Consider the following 22,880-nt stretch of genomic DNA (forward strand, 5'->3'; position numbering starts at 1 on the left):
CTATGTATTAGCTCCAAAATATTTTCAGCCCTTAGCCCTTATCCAATAAAGGGTGATCTAGTCATTTTGCCCTGAAGGCAAGATTCACAAGTTGGAGTAGGCTCAGAGCCCAATGAGGATAGAATCCCCATTTTCTCCAGTTTTGCGATCTTATCTTCTGTAACATGACATAACCTTAAGTGCCAAATATATTTTGAACTTGAGTTGGTTTTCACCATGGCATTGCATTCATTTAGATCACTTGCATTCATTTTGTGTTTGTCATTATTATCCAAATAATAAGGACCATCATTCATATAACCCGAACCAACATATTTATTTCCAAAATAAATATTGCAAACATCATCTGTGAACTGAAATTCATAGCCATTTCTAGTTAAACTAGATATAGAAATGATGTTCTTAAAAGCATCAGGTACATATAAAATATTATCCAAACACAAAACATGCCCAGAAATGTAAAAAGATTTAGGTCCTATGGCTAAAGCTTCAACAGTTGAGCTATCGCCAATCCGGAGTCTAACATCTCAAGAATGCAAGCTGCTACTATTTTCTAGTTCCTGCATATCATAAGAAATGTGAGAACTGGCACCAGTATTTAAAACCCAAGCTGTAGATGAACTATGAGCATCATCATAATCTAAATAACAAGATATGGACATACCTTCTGAAGGTGTATCCTTCTTGTCCTTTAGAGAAGCAAAACACTCTGGGCAGTTCCTTTTCCAGTGCCCATCCTTCTGGCAGTGGAAACACTTTCCTTTACCTCCATCAGCTTTAGTCTTCCCTTTCTATTTAGCTATTTTCTTGGAAGGACCAGGAATCTGAGGTTTCTTTTTCTTGTTGCCTTATTCTTGTTGGACTTTCCAGTAGAAAAAGAGGCAATCAAAGCTACCTCTTTTCCTTTATAGCCCAGCATATTCTTTTTGGCAATAACCAGCATGTTGAGTAAACCAGCCAAGGTGCATTCTTGTTTAGTCATATGGAAATTTGTCACAAAATTCCCAAAAGACTTAGGAAGGGACTGAAGGATCAAATCCGTCTGTAATTGGAAATCCATGTTAAAGTCAAGATATTCTAACTGCTCAATTAGCCGAATCATCTTGTGGTCATGATCCCCAACATTCTGTCCCTCAGACATCCTCATGTGGAATAGCTGCCTAGATATCTCATACCTAGCATTCCTGCTGTGCTCACCATACAACTGTTGTAGGTGAAGGAGAATCTCACTTGCACTCTGCATGTTCTCATGTTGCTTCTGTAACTCACTACTCATGGAAGCAAGTATGTAACACCTAGCTCTCATATCATGCTCCTTCCACTTGTCCAAAGTTTCATGTTCCTCTTGGGTGGCCTCTGGAGGTAAGGGACCAGGAACATTTGAGTCTAGAACATATCCTATATGTTCAAGGTTTAGGGCAAGTTTCAAATTTCTTAGCCAATCAGACAGATTAGGTCTTATCAACCTATTGCGATCAAGTATGCTTGCAAGGATATTGGATAGTGGTGGTTGTTCTGTGCTCATTATTATCAGAAAATTAACTGCAAAAATTAACCAGATTAATTAGTAAATGTATCATGTAATTAACCAAAATGATTATGGTCTTTTAATCAAATTGGTCCTCCCACTAACTTAACGAATCCTACACTTCCAAAGTAGAAAACGAAAATCCTAATTGGATGGATTTCTAGTGGGTAATTGAATTCTTATAATTTTATTGATCATCCTCACATACATCCATTATTGGAATTACAATAAACTATAAGTGAGCAACTCCTTGCCCATCACATCTCATGTGAGGTTCAATCCTTTACCTAGCCCCTAATGCTCAAAATCTCAGGTACATTCATTATTGACTTATCTTGCATTAATTAAGTTGATCCCATTGAGCCGGTAATTATGCAAATAATTTTAATGTCCTCAAGTACATCCAATATTAGCCACCAAACCATTTACATATTTACATCTCATGCTTAACAATTATTCTTAAGAAAATCTCTTAAATTAATTGCATCTTATGCAACTATTTAAAATTTCTTAAAATAATTGCCCCAATGGAGGGCCCATGTTATAATTACTTAAATTATAGCATTTCCAACTTAATCATTTTTTTAGAAGATTTTATCGTCATTCTATTTACTATTAAGGTCTCACTTTGCACATTATCCATTTAGCATGCATATATCATATACTGCACATATTCACAAACATCTCATGCATTCATGGATAAATAGTAAATATGGTATGATCATGAACTTTCTAAGGGATTCAATTCTGAGCTACCAAGAATTGAATCAGGGCATTCTTAGGTGCATTTCATTCATTCATTTTACAAGAGTTGCTAAAGGAGTACATAATCAACACTTGATCTTAAATTCCTCCCACTGGTCCCACCAATGCTCTTGACCTCCTTGATCTTCTTGCAATCCAATTACATAGTAATCTTTGGCATACCAAGCCGAATTTACAAGAACTTAAATAAATGAAATTACAACCTTAATAATACATGCCCAAAATAAATTAAAATAAATTAATTAATTTACAATCCCAAAGAAACATAAAAGAAATAAATCCAATCACATTGGTCTTTTATAGTCCATGATCATCCATCATGCATATCACTATTTAAAAATTAAATAAAACATACATACTTAAATTAAATTGAATATCTCATATTCAACTTAAAAATCCAGATTGAATATGATTCAAACAAATTTAAAAATTCATATTTGAATCACATTCAAACAACCTTAAAAATTCATATTTGAATCACATTCAAACAATTTTTAATATTCTGATTTGAATCAAAATTTGATTGTGTGATTAAAATTCTTATTAAACAATTTAATTAGACATAGGATGAGCTTTTAGATTATACAGCAATTGCAAATTAAAAAGCCAAACCTTGCACCACCCATAAAGGCCAAAGATGGCGCACCGATGATGGTGTTCTTCACCCAAGCCGCCACCTTTCTTGCAACCAGCAATGGATCTATCATCTTATGATTATTCCACACAATTAAATCATATAATCAACAATCTAAATGGCAAATATAGTGGCTCTGATACCAACTGAAGGAGCGAAAGCATGAAAAACACAAGTTTACACCATTGAATTCAAAAATTTCACCTAGGGTCACATGCATCATGCAAGATTTATTTTTATCTATTTGATTTCAATGATAAACAATATATTAAAAATCTTTTAATATGTTTTTGGATCTGTGAATTAGAAAATGATAAACAATATGCTTTTTTTATGAATTAGAAAATCAAGTTTTGCCTTTTGAGAGATTAGAGATGTAAACAGAACACTAGAAATAATTTCTAGTATTTTTAATTCAAGAGATTGTTTTTTGTTCTCTTGGAATTGATGTGAGATGAAGAAGAAGAGAGAATGGGAGCCTCAAGGGTGGCGGCACAAAGGAGGCAGCAGCTGATTGTTATTTTTATTTTCATAACAACACTTATATAGCTATGTCACCACTTAAAACCCTTGCCACATGTCACCTTCTGATTGGCTCTAGGTTTAATTGACCCAATCACATTGTGCCAAGTGTCAAACCTATATTTAATCTTAATTTTAATCATCTTAAGTGATTAAAAGACATTTGGCAAGCTTATATGTAGTGCCATATGTTACCATCTTATGGTGCCACATGTCACCCTATGAAATGACTAAAATACCCCTGTGTCTTAATTTTGAGTTCTCAACCCAAAATAATTATGTCTCTTCTTCTAATCAATTTATATCAAATATTAATTAATTAATTAATTAATCTTTATTAATAAATTTCTCATTAATTAAATTCATATTTAAACACTTTAAATATAAATTTAACTTATACTATACATCCAATAACCTAGATTTGGTTTCAAGCCATGCTAGGGACTTTGAAATCTAATTGCAAACCAAACCTATTTAATTAAACTATTTAATTAATTAATTAAATTATATTTAATTTGGTGATTACTTGTGTATGTGTGTGACTTATTAGGCTCATCACTAATTGGCAATGAGACATGATATCAACTCTTAATATCATCAGAACTCTTTCTTACTATAAATGATTTCTCTAAATCATTTTATGCTTCTCATAGACCATGGTTAATACCTAGCATAGCATGCCATGGCCACCCAATCAGTAATAAGGTTTACCTTAAATGAACCTATAATCATATGTTACCATACACTATAATCTCTCTGTTATAAAATCCCAACTCAAGCTGGAGTCATGATTTGTGTCAAACCCCATTTGCTATGAATTTTACGTTATCTTTTAATTCTAGTTCTTGATTAAAAGATTTTCTCATCATAAACTATTTTCTGATTAAATCTACTTGTCCTGGCCAGGAACTTGAAACATCAAGAACAATTAAATGAACATAGGATTTTATCTCTATTTACTTAGAGGAACAGATTCCATCTTGATCAACACCTATCTCCATATATAACTAGTAGGAGCCAACACATGCCCATATACCTATGCACAGTACAAGTATGAAAGCAGTATCAAACTCAAACCACCTATATATAAGATAACTGTGCTATCTCAGATCTAAAGATTATATGCACTGATATGATTTATGACAATACATTGACAAGAGTAAACTCCATGTGCTCGTCATAAGTGTCACTGGTTCGACATACTTATCATGTATAAGTGCCTATCATGTTTGTCATATGGCATGAGACTCACCATTCCATCTTTTTTATATCTCATATAAATAACTTGGGAACAAACATGAATACAATCTTTCTAGATAAGTCATGTCCTTATTGTGAAGTATCCCCGATTGTGAACCTATTTATGACAATTTGTACTAGAAATATTGTCACTCATATTCTTAACAACTTAAGAATAGAATTTCAAACAAAATATCAATGGACCTTTTCTTTTATACATAAACATATTATGTAAACGAAAAAATGAAAATGCCTTTTATTAATAAAAAATGTACAAGATACATTCTAAATGATATGCTTTAGGGCATACTATTAACACGATAACCCATTAGTTATGCTACAAACGATTTTAAAACAAATCATAGCTTTTTTTCTTATCAATCTTTTTGCGGAAAACTGCATGATAATAGTTAAAATTTCATGTAAACATTTATTAGAAATAATGATAGACTAAATAGTACAAAAGTTACATTTTCATAAGTCTCAAAGTAAAATATAAAATAGTTACAAACTCAAAATGTGATAGCAATGCAATGCTTTTAAATACAAACTGCTCAATGTCCGTACATCCATACATATAGGTATAAAATATATCCAAAGGAGTCACAAGGGCATACCTAACGTAAATACCCACAAATAATACCAAAATGCTTCTTTCAAGTCTCTCACTCGGCAGCCTTCTCCTTTTCCTTACCTGCGACAGCATAAAGAAGTTATCGCTGAGTATATCACTCAGTGGTGTACAACTAATAACTTTAAAACTTAAGGTAAAATACAATTTATCAAAGTATAATAAATCACATTTTCTTAAGCATGAAAACATCACAATAGTTCTGTAACACCCCTTACCCGTCTACAGAATAGCCGAGCAAGGCGTGCTACTTGGCGTGCCGGAACACCTAGTCTGTGATTATTTCATTTACTGAACTCAATTTGATTTTAAGAAGTCTTTTATGTAATATTCATATCATGCTGATACTATTTTCATACTTTGATAAAATCAGTGTTTCAAGACTGGCAATAAAAATTTGGCAAGATGTTGTCTATATTTAGGACAAACTGTCCTTCAAAACTTATTGAAAACAGTTTACTATGATGATATCAGAATCTCAAATTTTTCACAGTCTCTATTTCTCAGTAAAGTCAATAGACTTTTATAATCATTAAACAGTTCCATAATAATTTAAATATATACAGAAAATCTCCATGTTATTTAATATGTACAAATTATTACAAACTTTAGAGCTTTCATAACATTACAAAATACAGGGCCGAATTTCAAATATACAACAAAAGTACAAAATACAAGACATCCTAAGTTCTACCATGTATGCAATGCAGTGCAGATGACTCTGGACTCCTGTGCAGATCTGATGTCTCACCCGGTCATAGGTCTGCTGGGCTCCCTAGCTGTATCTCCAATACCTACGCGTTACAAAAGCAACGCGCTAAGCAATTTTGCTTAGTGGTGCCAAATATAAAGAAATATACACTAAAATAAAGTAAATAAAGTGTTTACAAATTTTTGGTAATGTTGTATGTCAGTAGACTGGATTTAGGTATTTGAATTTAATAGTACTTGAATTACTGCCCGTGTAGCCTATATACTGACCAGACTGGATAAACGGATATACTGGCACTGGGTACCTAGTACCTCGGGCCGTCACAGCATCGGTCACAAAGTGTCTCCCAGTGTGCAAATAGCGTGGCTAAAAAGCCATATTGTCAATCTGGCGATAAGCCAAAAATAAATATACAATATGTATAGCTGTAGGCTATTAAAGTCACAGTGTGGCATAATAAGCCGTAAAAACACAGTATGGCATAAAGCCATTTACAGAACAACTGTCAGAATCCTATTGGCATGCCAACCTATCCATACTAGTCAACTAGGCAAACTAGGGCACATTATTAATTAATTGTTTAATTTTTCAATTTTTGGAGTTTACTAACTATTATATAATTCACAAGTCAATGCATATGTTGACCTTTTTAGGTAATATTGATAAGTTGTTTCTAGCATCAATATGTCACAATTTATATCTCAATATGCTGCCAATATAGTGCAATTTACCATTTTTACAAGTTGGCATTCATTGCCAAAATGCTTCAAGCATCATTGTATGCAAAATGTCAAATTCTCAATTTTTGTGTGCTAGATTGGTCAAGCTTAAAGTCCTATTTCCCTTGGTTTTTAGCTTCTGGTCAAAGAAGAAAAATTGTAGCTCTATGTCTTATTGCATGCAGGGCAAAATTTCAGGTCATTCTAAGTTGTATAGACCAAGATATGGTCAATTTACTAAAGCTGGACAGATTGCACCTTTAGTGCAAAATTTGGTCAATTTTAGGTCAATTTTGGTTCGACAGTTTTTGTACCCGAATTTCTGCAAGCCATTTGACTTGGTTCTTGCCCTTTCTGGGCTTTTGGTGTCTTCATATGAATTGTAGATCTATGTCTAAACTAACCATGGTAAAATTTCAGGTCAATTGGACCTGTTTTGAGTGAGTTATGGTCATCCAAAGGACTACTGTTCATATGGTCAAAAATCTGGGTTGCAAGGTTGCTAATCCGGATTTGGTCATTTTTAAGGTCAGTTTCTAGGCAGAATTTTGGCAACATTTCTACATGAAAGTTGGCCTATTTGGTGTCTAGTTTCACCTCCTATTGGCCTCATACCAATTGGGTTCATAGTTTGGCACTTATGGCCTAATTTATGTACTGCCTTCACACACAACCTGCACAAAGCACATACACTTCCAATTTGATATTCCTTCTCCTCCTCATTTCTTAAATATTCAATCAATAACACTTCCATACATATATTGTACACAATTTTAGCAACAATTCTGGGCAGAATGTTCAAGTGCTCAATGCACACAATTCATCATTAGGTTCAACATACACTTCCGCCAAAATTCAACATACTTAAATGCTAATACTACACACATACTTCAACATATTCATACTTTAATATCACTTACACTTGCTGCCCACAATTTAACATTAACATATATCATTAATAACCACATGTTCACACACAAATTCATGCTATTAGGGGTTGCCAAACATGGCAGTTTGATCAAGGCATCAAGGTTCCATTTCACACCTTTAATCTAAACACTACATGCACATACTTAAATACAAACTTACTACAATTTTCATTTGAATTAATCAACCTTCATTTTCATTCATTAGAAGTAAAAATAACTCAAGCTCAACAAGGTTTCATGGCTGCAAAAAATGGACAAGTCCATTTCTCACTATTTCTTTCATTTTTGTTCACCAAAACACTCACCTCAACCTAAACACAAGCTTTACTAAAGCAAGGGAGAGGTTTTGGACACTTACAACTTTTGGAGCTTATCAAAACTTCACCAAATCTGGTTTTTCTTGTTGCCAATATCTTCCCCAAGGTGAATAGGCAAGCTTCAATGAAGGAAGCAAGTGAAAATGAGGGCTTGATGATGGAGAGAGAAAGCTTCATGCATGGTGGCCATGGAGGTTTTTGGGAGGAGCAATTCGGCAAGCTTTTTCTCAAGGTTGAAGATGACCCATTTATGCCCACTAATGTTTATTTTATGTACTTTATATTATAGTTAGTGGAGCACTAATAAATGGTTTAATGTTTAATTATACTAAGTTTCCTTTATTTACACATTTACCTCCTTTCTTTCACAATTTACATAATGTATCACAATTTAATTTTTCATCACATTTCTAAAGTGTAATATCATTTATTTTTAACGAAAATTGAGGTCAAAAGGCAACACTATGTGGCAAATGACCAAAATACCCCACTTCGGGTTACATTCCCGATTTTTCGGTAACACCGATTTTTGTCTGTTTCTCGATTTTTCATTTTTCTTTGTACTAATTTTTTAATTTTTCTTTGATATTTGTAGTGTCAATTACATTTCAATAAACCTTTATCTATGTCTTAAAATTAAATTCAGAGGGTTCCCCGTGGTCCTGGGGTCGGCAACAGCTTTCCCAGTGCGGTCACCCATCGCTGCGGTGCCGGCTCGTTTAACTTAGCATCATTTTCTCTCTTTCATTTTTGTTTGATTTTTTTTGTATTTTCTTTTTATTTATTTCATCATTATATGTCTGTTCACTATCACCGAAGTGTAGTTCCAAACATCCTAACTTGCATGGACTGTTATTTGACTCCTGGAGCAATTGAACGTACAAAACACGTACAGTGGGGATGTTACAACTCTTCCCCTCTAAATAAAAATTTCATCCTCGAAATTTACCTGATGTGAAGAGCTGAGGGAACTGTTGTCTCATTGTCTCCTCGCTCTCCCATGTTGCCTCTCCCGTGTTGTGGTGTCTCCATAGGATTTTCACTAGTGAAATTGTCATGTTTCTGAGCTCTTTTACCTCTTGTGCCATGATTTTAATTGGTTCTTCTTCATATGTCAGGTCAGGTTGTACCACAATTTCTTCTGCTGAGATGACATGTGAAGGATCTGATCTGTATCTTCTGAGCATCGAGACATGGAACACATTATGTATCTTGTCCAGCTCAGGTGGTAAGGCTAATCTGTAGGCTACTGGTCCCACACGTTCAATAACTTCATATGGGCCAATGAACCTAGGGCTTAATTTTCCCTTTTTCCCGAATCTCAACACTTTCTTCCACGGTGATACTTTGAGAAATACCTTCTTGCCAACTTCATACTCAATGTCCTTTCTCCTCAAGTCAGCATAAGATTTCTATCGGTCTGAGACAACTTTCAAATTGGCCTTTATCAGTTTCACCTTTTCCTCTGTCTGTTTTATCAGGTCTGGCCCCACTAGCTTATTTTCACCCAATTCAGTCCAACATACAGGTGTTCTGCATTTTCTCCCATACAGTGCTTCATAGGGTGCCATTTGTATGCTAGCTTCATAGCTATTATTATATGCAAATTCTGTCAGTGGAAGGTATCTGTCCCAACTTCCCTTAAACTCAATAACACAACTACTCAGCATATACTCGAGGACCTATCACATATATTCAGTTATTATTATCATTATTATCAGTTTATTATTTACAATAACTCAGTGAGTTTCAAAATTTACCTGGTTTATTCTTTCTGACTGTCCATCCGTCTGAGGATGAAAAGCAGTACTAAAATGGAGTTGTGTGCCCAAGGATTCTTGTAATTTCTTCCAAAATCTAGATGTAAACCTCGGGTCTCTATCAGATATAATGGAAAGTGAAATTCCATGTAGTCTAACTATCTCATTGATGTATAATTCTGCTAGCTTTTCTAGTGAGTAGTCAGTTCTGATTGGCAGAAAATGTGCTGATTTGGTCAACCTATCCACAATCACCCATATTGCATCATGCTTCTTCTGAGTGAGAGGTAGACCGCTGACAAAGTCCATAGTGACTCGGTCCCACTTCCATTCAGGTATGTTTATGGGCTGTAACAAACCGGTGGAACTTGATGTTCTGCTTTGACCTGCTGACATGTCAAGCATCTAGTTACATAGTCAACTATGTCCTTCTTCATACCTGGCCACCAGTATTGGAGTTTTAGGTCATGGTACATTTTTGTGCTTCCTGGGTGCATAGCATACACACTATTATGTGCTTCTTTCAGAATACTGGTTTTCAACTCTTTATCATCTGGTACACACACTCTTTCTTTATAGTACAAGCACCCATTTTCTTTCACTTCATATTCAGTTTCCTTCCCCTCAGTGATTTTTCCCATAACAGCCATTAATTTCTCATCTGTCTTCTGCCCATCCTGTATCTGTTGTAACAGATTCGGCTTCACTTGCAACTCAGCCAAAATAATTCCATCATGAGTTAAGGATAGTTGGGCATTCAGAGATCTTATTGTTACAATAGATTTTCTGCTTAAAGCATCAGCGACTACATTTGCCTTCCTAGGGTGGTAGTCAATCACACAATCATAATCTTTCAGGAATTCAATCCACCGCCTTTGTCTCAAATTAAGTTCCTTCTGGGTTGGCAGATACTTCAGACTCTTATGGTCTGTGTATATGTAGCATTTTTCCCCATACAAGTAATGCCTCCATATCTTCAATGCGAAGATAATTGCTACTAACTCCAAATCATTAGTAGGGTAATTCTTTTCATGTGGCCTTAACTGCCTGGAAGCATATGCGACCACTTTTCCTTCTTGTATGAGTACACACCCTAACCCATTGTGTGAGGCATCACTGTAGACTACAAAGTCTTTTCCAGACATTGGCTGTGTTAAAACTGGTGCCTCTGTTAATATAGCCTTCAGCCTCTCAAAACTGGCTTGACACTTGTCATTCCAGTCAAATTTCATATTCTTGTGTAATAATTTGGTCAGTGGAGCAGCTATCAGGGAAAATCCCTTTACAAATCTTCTATAATATCCAGCTAACCCTAAGAAACTTCTGATCTCAGTTGTATTTCTGGGAGGCTTCCATTCCATCACTGCTTCAATCTTCTTGGGATACACTCTAATCCCTTCAACTGATACTACATGTCCAAGGAATGCAATCTCATTCAACCAGAACTCACACTTGCACAATTTAGCATACAGTTTCTTCTCTTTTAGAGTCTGCAGAACAATTCTCAAATGCTCATCATGTTCTGCTTTATCCTTGGAATACACTAGGATGTCATCAATGAAGACCACTACGAACCAATCTAAGTATGGATGGAAGATACGGTTCATAAGGTCCATGAATGCTGCTGGAGCGTTTGTTAACCCAAATGGCATCACCAGGAATTCATAATGCCCATACTAGGTTCTAAATGCAGTCTTAGGCACATCTGCATCCTTAACCCTTAGCTGATGATACCCTGATCTAAGATCAATCTTAGAAAACACACCGGCTCCCTTCAACTGATCAAACAGATCATCAATTCTAGGCAATGGATACTTGTTCTTCACTATTACTTTGTTTAACTGCCGGTAGTCAACACATAACTGTTAGTAGTATGCCCTAGAGCATATCATTTAGTATGTATCTTGTACATATTTTATTAATAAATGGCATTTCCACTTTTCCGTTTACATAATATATTTATGTGTAATAGAAAAGGTCCATTGATATTTTGTTAGAAATATTATTCTTAAGTTGTTAAGAATATGAGTGACAATATTTCTAGCACAAAGTATCATAAATAGGTTCACAATCGAGGATACTTCATAATAAGGACATGACTTATCCAGAAAGATTGTATTCATGTTTGTTCCCAAGTTATTTATATGAGATATAAATAAGATGGAATGGTGAGTCTCATGCCATATAACAAACATGATAGGCACTTATAAATGATAAGTAGGCCGAACCAGTGACACTTATGACAAGCACATGGAGTTTACTCTTGTCAATGTTTTGTCATAAATCATATCAGTGCATATAATCTTTAGACCTGAGATAGCACAATTATCTTGTATATAGGTAGTTTGAGTTTGATACTGCTTTCATACTTGTACTATGTATGGGTATATGGGCATGTGTTGGCTCTCAATAGTTATATATGGAGGTAGGTGTTGATCAAGATGGAATCTGTTCCTCTAAGTAAATAGAGATAAAATCCTATGTTCATTTAATTGTTCTTGATGTTTCAAGTTCCTGGCCAGGACAGATAGATTTATTCAGAAAAGAGTTTCTGATGAGAAAAATCTTTTAATCAAGAACTGGAATTAAAAGAGAACATAATATTCATAGCAAATGGAGTTTGACATAAACCATGACTCCAGCTTGAGTTGGGATTTTGTAACAGAGAGATTCTAGCGCATGGTAACATATGATTATAGGTTCATTTAAGGTAAATCTTATTACTAATTGGGTGGCCATGGCATGCTATGCTAGGTGTTAACCATGGTCTATGAGGTTCATAAAATGATTTAGAGAAATCATTTATGGTAAGAAAGAGTTCTGATGATATTAAGAGTTGATATCATGTCTCATTGCCAATTAGTGATGAGCCTAGTAAGTCACACACATACACAAGTTATCACCTATTTAAATATGATTTAATTAATTAATTAAAGAGTTTAATTGATTAATTAAATAGATTTGGTTTGCAATTAAATTGCAAAGTCCCTAGCATGACTTGAAACCAAATCTAGATTATTGGATGTATAGTATAAATTAAATTTATATTTAAAGTGTTTAAATATGAATTTAATTGATGAGAAATTAATTAATAGAGATTAATTAATTAATTTATATTTGATATAAATTAATTAGAAGAAGAAAATAATTATTTTGGGTTAAGAACTCAAAATTAAGACACAGGGGCATTTTGGTCATTTCACAGTGTGACACGTGGCACCATGAGATGGTGACACATGGGATTACACATAAGCTTGCCAAATGTTTTTTAATCATGTAAGATGATTAAAATCAAGATTAAATATAGGTTTGACACTTGGCACAATGTGATTGGGTCACTTAAACCTAGATCTAATCAAAGGGTGACATGTGGCAAGGGTTTAATGTGTTAACCTAGCTATTTAAGTGTTGTTATGAGAAAATAAAACACAACCAGCAGCCACACTCATTTGTCACGCCACTTTGAGCCTCTCCAGCTATTTCTCTTCATCTCTCATCAATTCAAAGAGATTAGCCATCAATCTCTTGAATTAAGAACACTAGAAATTGTTTCTAGTGTCCTGTTTACATCTCTAATCTCTTAAAAGGCAGAACTTGAATTTCTAATTAATAGAAAAGGCTTTAGAAGCTGTTCAAGGGCTGCCATAGGTGTTCTTGGTGTGGACAAGCTAGAGGGACAACATCTGGTGTCCTGAAGATGAATCTCAGAGGCGCAGACACGCTGCAGCACATCAAGAGGTTAGTGTAATCGTTCTTGATTTAATCTAGGGCTCTAAAATTAATCTGATTAATTTTAAAATCTTAAATGGCAAATACAGATCCAAAAACATATTAAAAGAGTTTTAATATGTTGTTTATCATTGAAATCAAATAGATAAAAATAAATCTTGCATGGTGCATGTGACCCTAGGTGAAAATTTTTGAATTCAATGGTATAATCTTGTGTTTTTCACGCTTCCGTTCCTTCAATAACCTCACTGTCCCATCTTTCTTCTTTACAAACAGTACCGGAGCTCCCCAAGGTGACACACTAGGGCGTATAAACCCCTTGTCTAGTAATTCTTGCAACTGGATTTTCAACTCTTTTAATTCAGCAGGTGCCATCCTATACGGAGCAATTGAAATTGGAGCTGTACCAGGCATAATCTCAATAGCAAATTCAACTTCCCTTTCTGGTGGTAAACTAGGCAATTCCTTAGGAAATACCTTAGATAAATCCCTTACTGTGGGTATGTCAGACAAGTCAAGTTTACCCTGCCTTGTGTCAACCACGTGTGCCAGATAGGCTTTACACCCTTTTCTCAGCCATCTCTTTGCAACTATAGCTGAGATGACATTGGACAGGAAATCTATCCTTTCACCCACAACTATTATTTCTTCGTTCTCAGCAGTTTTCAGAGAGATTCTCTTCAATTTACAATCTACTATTGCCTGATGATGGGATAAACAGTCCATTCCCAAAATCACATCAAACTCATGGAAAGGCAGTTCGATTAAGTCTGCTAAGAATTCTTTCCCTTGAATCTTCAATGGACAGCCCTTATACACCTTGTTTACTACCACACTATGGCCTAGCGGATTTGTGACCAGGATGTCTTGGTCACTTTCCTCCAATGGTATTCCCTTTTCTACGGGCAGCTTGATACAAATATATGAATGAGTAGATCCAGGATCCACTAATGCATGCATAGAAGTATTATAAAGGAGGAACGTACCCTTGATAACATCTGGAGCATCCTGCTCCTCCTGTGCCCTTATAGCATAGGCTTTGTTTGGTTTTCTGCCTTCTGCTCTCTCCACAGACTCTGACACAGGTTTCTGTGAAGTACCGGCTACCTCAGCCTTACCTGGCCTTTTACCCCTTGGAGCTGGAGGGGCAGGCCTATCAGTTGATATCGGAGTGGATGTAGCAGTTCTGCGTGGACAATCTCGGACTAGGTGGTCTGTAGATCCACACCATAAACAAGCACCTGTCATCCTCCAACATTCACCCTTATGCCATTTTTGGCAATGTGGGCAAGCAACAGATACCGTTGGGGCTGGTCCCCTGTACCCTGTTCCTGGAGAGCTAGCCATTGAAGGGATGGACTGGCCTCTCCTTGGTGCAAACTGAGATTTGGGCCTCTGTGATTGACCCTGACTTGGTGCTCTACTAAAACTTTGAGTAGGTGAACCTCTGAATTTCTTGCTAGGGGTAGAAGATGTACCAGTCTGACCCTGACTTCTTTTCTGTTGTCTGTCCCTTCTATTCTGCTCATTCATTCTAACCTTTTCAACCTTCAGTGCAGCTTCCACTAACTTGGCAAACTCTGTAATCCCCAAAGCTGTAACCATTACTTTAATGTTATCATTGAGTCCTTCCTCAAATCTCTTGCATCTCTCTGCCTCATTAGGGATTATTTCCCGCCCATAGCGGCTCAGTCTGACAAATTCTCTTTCATATTCAGCCACTGTCAGCTGTCTCTGGCATAGGGTAATAAACTCCCTTCTCTTCTCTTCCAAGTATACACTGCCCACATACTTCTTTCTGAACTCAGTGAGAAAGAAATCCTAAGTTATCTATTCTGGTGGCACCTCACTAGTTATTGTATTCCACCACTGGTATGCATCATCTTGCAGTAGTGATACAGTAGCTTCCAAATTCTGCTCTGGAGTACAATGAAGTTGTTTCAAGACTCTTCTAGTTCTGTCCAACCAGTTTTCAGCTGTGACAGAATCGTCTTCCCTTTTGCCCAGAAAATTCACTGCTCCAAACTTCCTGAGTTTCTCCATATGAGATTTTTGATGTGGAGGTGGTGGTGGTGGCATAACTCCTACCATCTGTCTAAAGAACTCAGCCATTTGCTGAAATGTGGCTGGTGCATTTGGTACTGGTGGAGCAGGTTCCCTCTTGTCTCCTGGTTCAGTCAGAGATGGAGCATGACTTTCCACTTCCTCATCGACCATTCTTTGCGATTTGGAGTCCATATTCTGATCAAAATAACAAAACAAATCAAAAGATCTGCATTAGAGTCATCTTAACACTTATAATGCAATGCATGATATGCAATCTATCTAGGTCCAGAAACGCCTAAACCGTGCTTTGATACCACTAAATATAACACTCCTTACCCGTCTACAAAATAGCCGAGCAAGGCGTGCTACACGGCTTGCCGGAACACCTAGTCTGTGATTACATTTACTGAACTCAATTTGATTTTAAGAAGTCTTTTATGTAATATTCATATCATGCTTATACTATTTTCATACTTTGATAAAATCAGTGTTTCAAGACTGGTAATAAAAATTTGGCAAGATGCTGTCTATATTTAGGACAAACTGTCCTTCCAAACTTGTTGAAAACAGCTTAATATGATGATATCAAAATCTCAAATATTTCAAAGTCTCTATTTCTCAGTAAAGTTAATAGACTTTTATAGTCATTAATGATTCCATATCTGATCCATAATAATTTAAATATATACAGAAAATCTCCATGTTATTTAATATGTACAAAATATTACAAACTTTAGAGCTTTCATAACATTACAAAATACAGGGCCGAATTTCAAATATACAACAAAAGTACAAAATACAAGATATCCTAAGTCCTACCATGTATGCAATGCAGTGCAGATGACTCTGGACTCCTGTGCAGATCTGATGTCTCACCTGGTCGTAGGTCTGCTGGGCTCCCCAGCTGTATCTCCAATACCTACGCGTTACAAAAGCAACGCGCTAAGCAATTTTGCTTAGTGGTGCCAAATATAAAGAAATGTACACTAAAATAAAGTAAATAAAGTGTTTACAAATTTTTGGTGGTGTTGCATGTCAGTAGACTGGATTTAGGAATTTGAATTTAATAGTACTTGAATTACTGCCCGTGTAGCCTATATACTGACTAGACTGGATAAACGGATATACTGGCACTGGGTACCTAGTACCTCAGGCCGTCACACCATCGGTCACAAAGTGTCTCCCGGTGTGCAAATACCGTGGCTAAAAAGCCATATAGTCAATCTGGCGATAAGCCAAAAATAAATCTACAATATGTATAACTGTAGGCTATTAAAGTCACAGTGCGGCATAATAAGCCGTAAAAATACAGTATGGCATAAAGCCATTTACAGAACAGCTGTCAGAATCCTATTGGCATGCCAACCTATCCATAATAGTCAATTAGGCAAACTAGGGCACATTATTAATTAATTGTTTAATTTTTCAATTTTTGGAGTTTACTAACTATTATATAATTCACAAGTCAATGCATATGTTGACCTTTTTAGGTAATATGGATAAGTTGTTTCTAGCATCAATATGTCACAATTTATATCTCAATATGCTGCCAATATAGTGCAATTTACCATTTTTACAAGTTGGCATTCATTGTCGAAATGCTTCAAGCATCATTGTATGCAAAATGTCAAATTCTCAATTTTTGTGTGCTAGATTGGTCTAGCTTAAAGTCCTATTTCCCTTGGTTTTTAGATTCTGGTCAAAGAAGAAAAATTGTAGCTCTATGTCTTATTGCATGCGGGGCAAAATTTCAGGTCATTCTAAGTTGTATAGACCAAGATATGGTTAATTTACTAAAGCTGGACAGATTGCACCTTTAGTGCAAAATTTGGTCAATTTTAGGTCAGTTTTGGTTCGGCAGTTTTTGTACCCGAACTTGTGCAAGCCATTTGACTTGGTTGTGGCCATTTTTGGCCTTTTGTGTCTTCATAATAATTGTAGATCTATGTCTAATCTAACCATGGTAAAAATTTCAGGTCAATTGGACCTGTTTTGAGTGAGTTATGGTCATCCAAAAGACTACTGTTCATATGGTCAAAAATCTGGGTTGCAAGGTTGCTAGTCCGGATTTGGTCATTTTTAAGGTCAGTTTCTAGGCAGAATTTTGGCAACATTTCTACATGAAAGTTGGCCTATTTGGTGTCTAGTTTCACCCCCTATTGGCCTCATACCAATTGGGTTCATAGTTTGGCACTTATGGCCTAATTTATGTACTGCCTTCACACACAACCTGCACAAAGCACATACACTTCCAATTTGATATTCCTTCTCCTCCTCATTTCTTCAATATTCAATCAATAACACTTCCATACATATATTGTACACAATTTCAGCAACAATTCTGGGCAGAATGTTCAAGTGCTCAATGCACACAATTCATCATTAAGTTCAACATTCACTTCCACCAAAATTCAACATACTTAAATGCTAATATTACACACATACTTCAACATATTCATACTTCAATATCACTTACACTTGCTGCCCACAATTTAACATTAACATATATCATTAATAACCACATGTTCACACACAAATTCATGCTATTAGGGGCTACCAAACATGGCAGTTTGATCAAGGCATCAAGGTTCCATTTCACACCTTTAATCTAAACACTACATGCACATACTTAAATACAAACTTACTACAATTTTCATTTGAATTAATCGACCTTCATTTTCATTCATTAGAAGTAAAAATAACTCAAGCTCAACAAGGGTTCATGGCTGCCAAAAATGGACAAGTCCGTTTCTCACTATTTCTTTCATTTCTATTCACTAAAACACTCACCTCAACCTAAACACAAGCTTTACTAAAGCAAGGGAGAGGTTTTGGACACTTACAACTTTTGGAGCTTATCAAAACTTCACCAAATCTGGTTTTTCTTGTTGCCAATATCTTCCCCAAGGTGAATAGGCAAGCTTTAATGAAGGAAGCAAGTGAAAATGAGGGCTTGATGATGGAGAGAGAAAGCTTCATGCATGGTGGCCATGGAGGTTTTTGGGAGGAGCAATTCGGCAAGCTTTTTCTCAAGGTTGAAGATGACCCATTTCTGCCCACTAATGTTTATTTTATGTACTTTATATTATAGTTAGTGGAACAGTAATAAATGGTTTAATGTTTAATTATACTAAGTTTCCTTTATTTACACATTTACCTCCTTTCTTTCACAATTTACATAATGTATCACAATTTAATTTTTCATCACATTTCTAAAGTGTAATATCATTTATTTTTAATGGAAATTGAGGTTAAAAGGCAATACTATGTGTCAAATGACCAAAATACCCCACTTAGGGTTACATTCCTGATTTTTCGATAACACCGATTTTTGTCTGTTTCTCGATTTTTCGTTTTTCTTTATACTAATTTATTAATTTTTCTTTGATATTTCTAGTGTAAATTACATTTCAATAAACCTTTATCTATGTCTCAAAATTAAATTCAGAGGGTTCGCCGTGGTCCTGGGGTCGGCAACGGCCTTCCCAGTGCGGTCACCCATCGCTGCGGTACCGGCCCGTTTAACTTAGCATCATTTTCTCTCTTTCATTTTTGTTTGATTTTTCTTGTATTTTCTTTTTATTTATTTCATCATTGTATGTCTGTTCACTATCACCGAAGTGTACTTCCAGACATCCTAACTTGCATGGACTGTTATTTGACTCCTGGATCAATTGAACGTATAAAACACGTACAGTGGGGATGTTACAATTTCTAAGTCCATAAAGGCTATTTATTGGAATAACGTTTCAAATGAGAAATCACACTTCATAAATCACAATTCACAAAGCATTAGTGTTGCCAACATCAATACACAGTTTAGGCTATGACAAAAAATTTCATGATCAGTGTCGTGTTGTACACCACGACAAAGTAATCTCAACCTTACTAACTATTATTAATGAGGGAAGGGCTAGCTAGCTAATGAGTACTCATGTAGTCTTACCCCACTAACCGTTATTAATGGGAGACATAATCATATCAAATATCAAACCCCAAGTAGCCATTACTACTGGAGAGTTCCGAAGGGACTGTCATGGTAACTGTGGTTTCAAAAAAATTTTCAAGACTTTCTAAATCAATAATCACATTTGCAAAATAATAACATATTCAAATCATCATAAAACCCATAAAAGGGGTGGCAACACACAAAATTCTCAAATGAAAGAGAAAAACCATACCTCATTCAAAATAAACTCATTCCAAATCATACTCATTCAAATAAACTCATTTAAATCCATTTACAAAGTTAAAACAAAGAAAAAAGTTAGTTGTGCACAAACCTTCAATAATTCTCATTCCTGGTTACCTACTTCTCCTTGTCCGTTCCAACTTCTTTTTCAACTAAAAATACACAAATAGAATACTTCAATACAAATCTCAATTTCTGCCAAGAACTCATTACATGCATGTCTAATGCATCCCAAGCTAGCTTTGAAAATTTTAGAATATTTTGGTTTTGGGACAGCTTGGTGCCCCAATCTTTGAACCTAATTTTTACCTAGTTTCTATCATAATTTGATAAGGAGTTCTTCATGAAAATTGTTCATTTAGGTCTTAAATTTATTTTCCTTTTTGAATCGCCTAATTCGGAGCTGTGTAGCTCAAGTTATGACCAAAACACAGTTACTGTTTATGTCACTGCTTATCCTACAGATTCAGTTGTGGTAGATTTATCAATCCAATTTCGTTCAGGAATTTGATCAAGTTAAGTCCATAATTTGGTCTAATGTTCTTCATACAAAATGTTCTACCATGTCTTAGGTTTCCATCGGTTCAAGAATCACCTAAATCAGAGTTTTCTAGAGAGAGTTATGGCCATACAAAGTTTACCGTTCATATGGTAAATTTTGCAAGTTCCAGATTTCTGTCTCCAAGTTCAAGCCAAGTTTTAGGCAATTTCTGGGCAGTTTCTAGGTTGGGTCTTTTCATGAAAATTCTAGCCCTATGTCTTAAGTTTCATTCACAATTGGTTTCACACCAATTAGAGTTGTGTAACTCAATTTATGGGCTGTCAAACACACTTAACTCAGTGTGCAAATTCTGACCTAGGTTCAATTTTTCATTTCTTCAATTATTCCCACTAACCAACCTCAATTCACATTTAATTCACCCAAAATGACTATAATTTAGCATTGACACATCAATGGCACTTCTTAGCACAAACCCCATAATTTTCAAACCCCAAAGTTTGCAATTTTCCCTAATCCTACTATTTCATTGCCTCCATTCATCAACCCAATGTCAATTCAAACTAAATAAACCTCAAATGATCATAATATAACACTACACACTCCAATTTCGCTCTCTAGCACCAAAGCTCTAATTTTCCCATAAACCCTAATCTCTCATAATTAAATTTATACACATTTCATGCAATTTCTTTGCCCCAATCATGTATACTACTTCAACTAAGCTTAATCTCATCATCAATTTCACTCAAAGATATCAAACCCTAACTTTTCATCAATTTGGCCAAAACCCTAATTTAGATTCCATACATGTTGTCTTTCATTTTCTTATGAAATTTTATGCTTTCTCAGGTAAATTCATCACACCCAAACTTGATTCGAAGCATATTTGGTAAATCAAGCATGAAAGAGAGAGCTTACCTCACTTGATGATTTTTCCCACTTCCAATCTCTTCCAAATCTTGTTCCTCTTCTAATCTCTTGTTTCCCCTTACTTGTAATCTCTAAATGAAAGATTAATTTGATGTTCTCTACCAATTAGATGCAAAACCCATAGAGGAAAAGCAAGGAATTGAGTTTTGAGAATGGCTGTCAATGGAGAAAGAAGGAAGAAGAAGAAAGAAAGAAAGAGAGAAGGAGAGAGAGTGGGCGGTAACTAAATGGGAGAGAGATGTGACACCCCTTGCCCGTCTACAGTGTAGCCGAGCAAGTTATGTCACTTAGTGTGCCGGAAGACCAATTCATGTTTCAATTTCAATTAATCCTTTTTAATTCATTTATTTATAATTTTTGATAAAACTAAATTTTTTCGCAAATTTTATAGAAAATCCGGCAGAGTGCCGACTATAAATTGGAAAAACAGTTCTTCTAGACCTGTTAAAAACACTCCCAATAATATCATCACCTTATTCTCAATCAACCTCCTATATGTTCTCAACAATTTCTCAATTCACTTCAATATCTCAAAATTCAATTAAATTCAAACCACAGTCAACTAAAAAAAAAAAGCTCAATTTATTACTGAACATGTTTCATAGATATTTACATCAAAAGCATAATTACATGAATTTATAATATACATTACAGAAGGTTACAAAATACAAAATATCAAAATAACAAAATGGCCTAATGTCCTACCAAATGCACTGCAATGTGAGGTGACTCTGAACTCTGAGTGCAGATATGAAGGCTCACCCTGTGTGAGGTCTGCTGGACTCCCACTATGTCTCGATGCACTGTGCGTGGCAAAAGCACGCTAAGCAATTCTGCTTAGTGGTGACAATATAAAATAAAATAAAATAAGACATGTGTGCAAAATGTATATTTACATTTTTGGGTGGACTAAATTTCAAATATTTATTGCAATATTATTCGATTAAAGTTTGGTAAAATTTATTAATACTGCCCGAGTAACCTACACTAGTTGACTGGACTGGATAAACGGGTAAACTAGTACTGGGTATTAAGTATCTCGGGCCATCACACCATCGGTCACATTGTGTCTCCCGGTGTGCAACAGAACAGCTAATAAGCTGTGATAATTATCGGGGATTAAACCCGAGTATAATAACTCATTATCATAGCCAAAGGCTATTATGTCACAGAATGGCATGGGAAGCCATGAAATACAAAATGGCATAAAGCCATATGCAGTACTGCTAACAGAACCCTATTGGCATGCCAACCTATCCAAACCAATCACATTAAGCCTACTAGGGCATTTAACACTTTTAATTTGTGTAATTCTTTGAAATTGAAATTTTTATGACCACTATTCATTTCATTAGTCAACCAAAATGTTGACTTTTACATTGACAATAGGTAATTTAGTTTAAATATCATCAACATACCACATTTTTCATTTTAAACTTGTTGGTATTGGTTGCCAATACCATCTTTAAGCTTAATGTGAATTGGACAAAATTTTCAATTTTCAAGCCTTGGGTTTAATGTTCCATTAGTTACTGTTGCAGTGGGAATTTGGAAAAATGGTAAACATGAAAGTTGTTCCTTATTTTGTCTAGTTGAATTTCCTTTTTTGAATCACTCTATTTGGAGTTTTGTAGCTCAAGTTATGGCCTAAAAACCATAACTGGCCAGATTGGGCAGATTCCAAAAATCTGGGCAAAACTGGTTCTGCCAGATTTGGTAACCTAA

Source organism: Hevea brasiliensis, chromosome 10 (assembly GCF_030052815.1).
Source record: "Hevea brasiliensis isolate MT/VB/25A 57/8 chromosome 10, ASM3005281v1, whole genome shotgun sequence".
Taxonomy (NCBI): domain Eukaryota; kingdom Viridiplantae; phylum Streptophyta; class Magnoliopsida; order Malpighiales; family Euphorbiaceae; genus Hevea; species Hevea brasiliensis.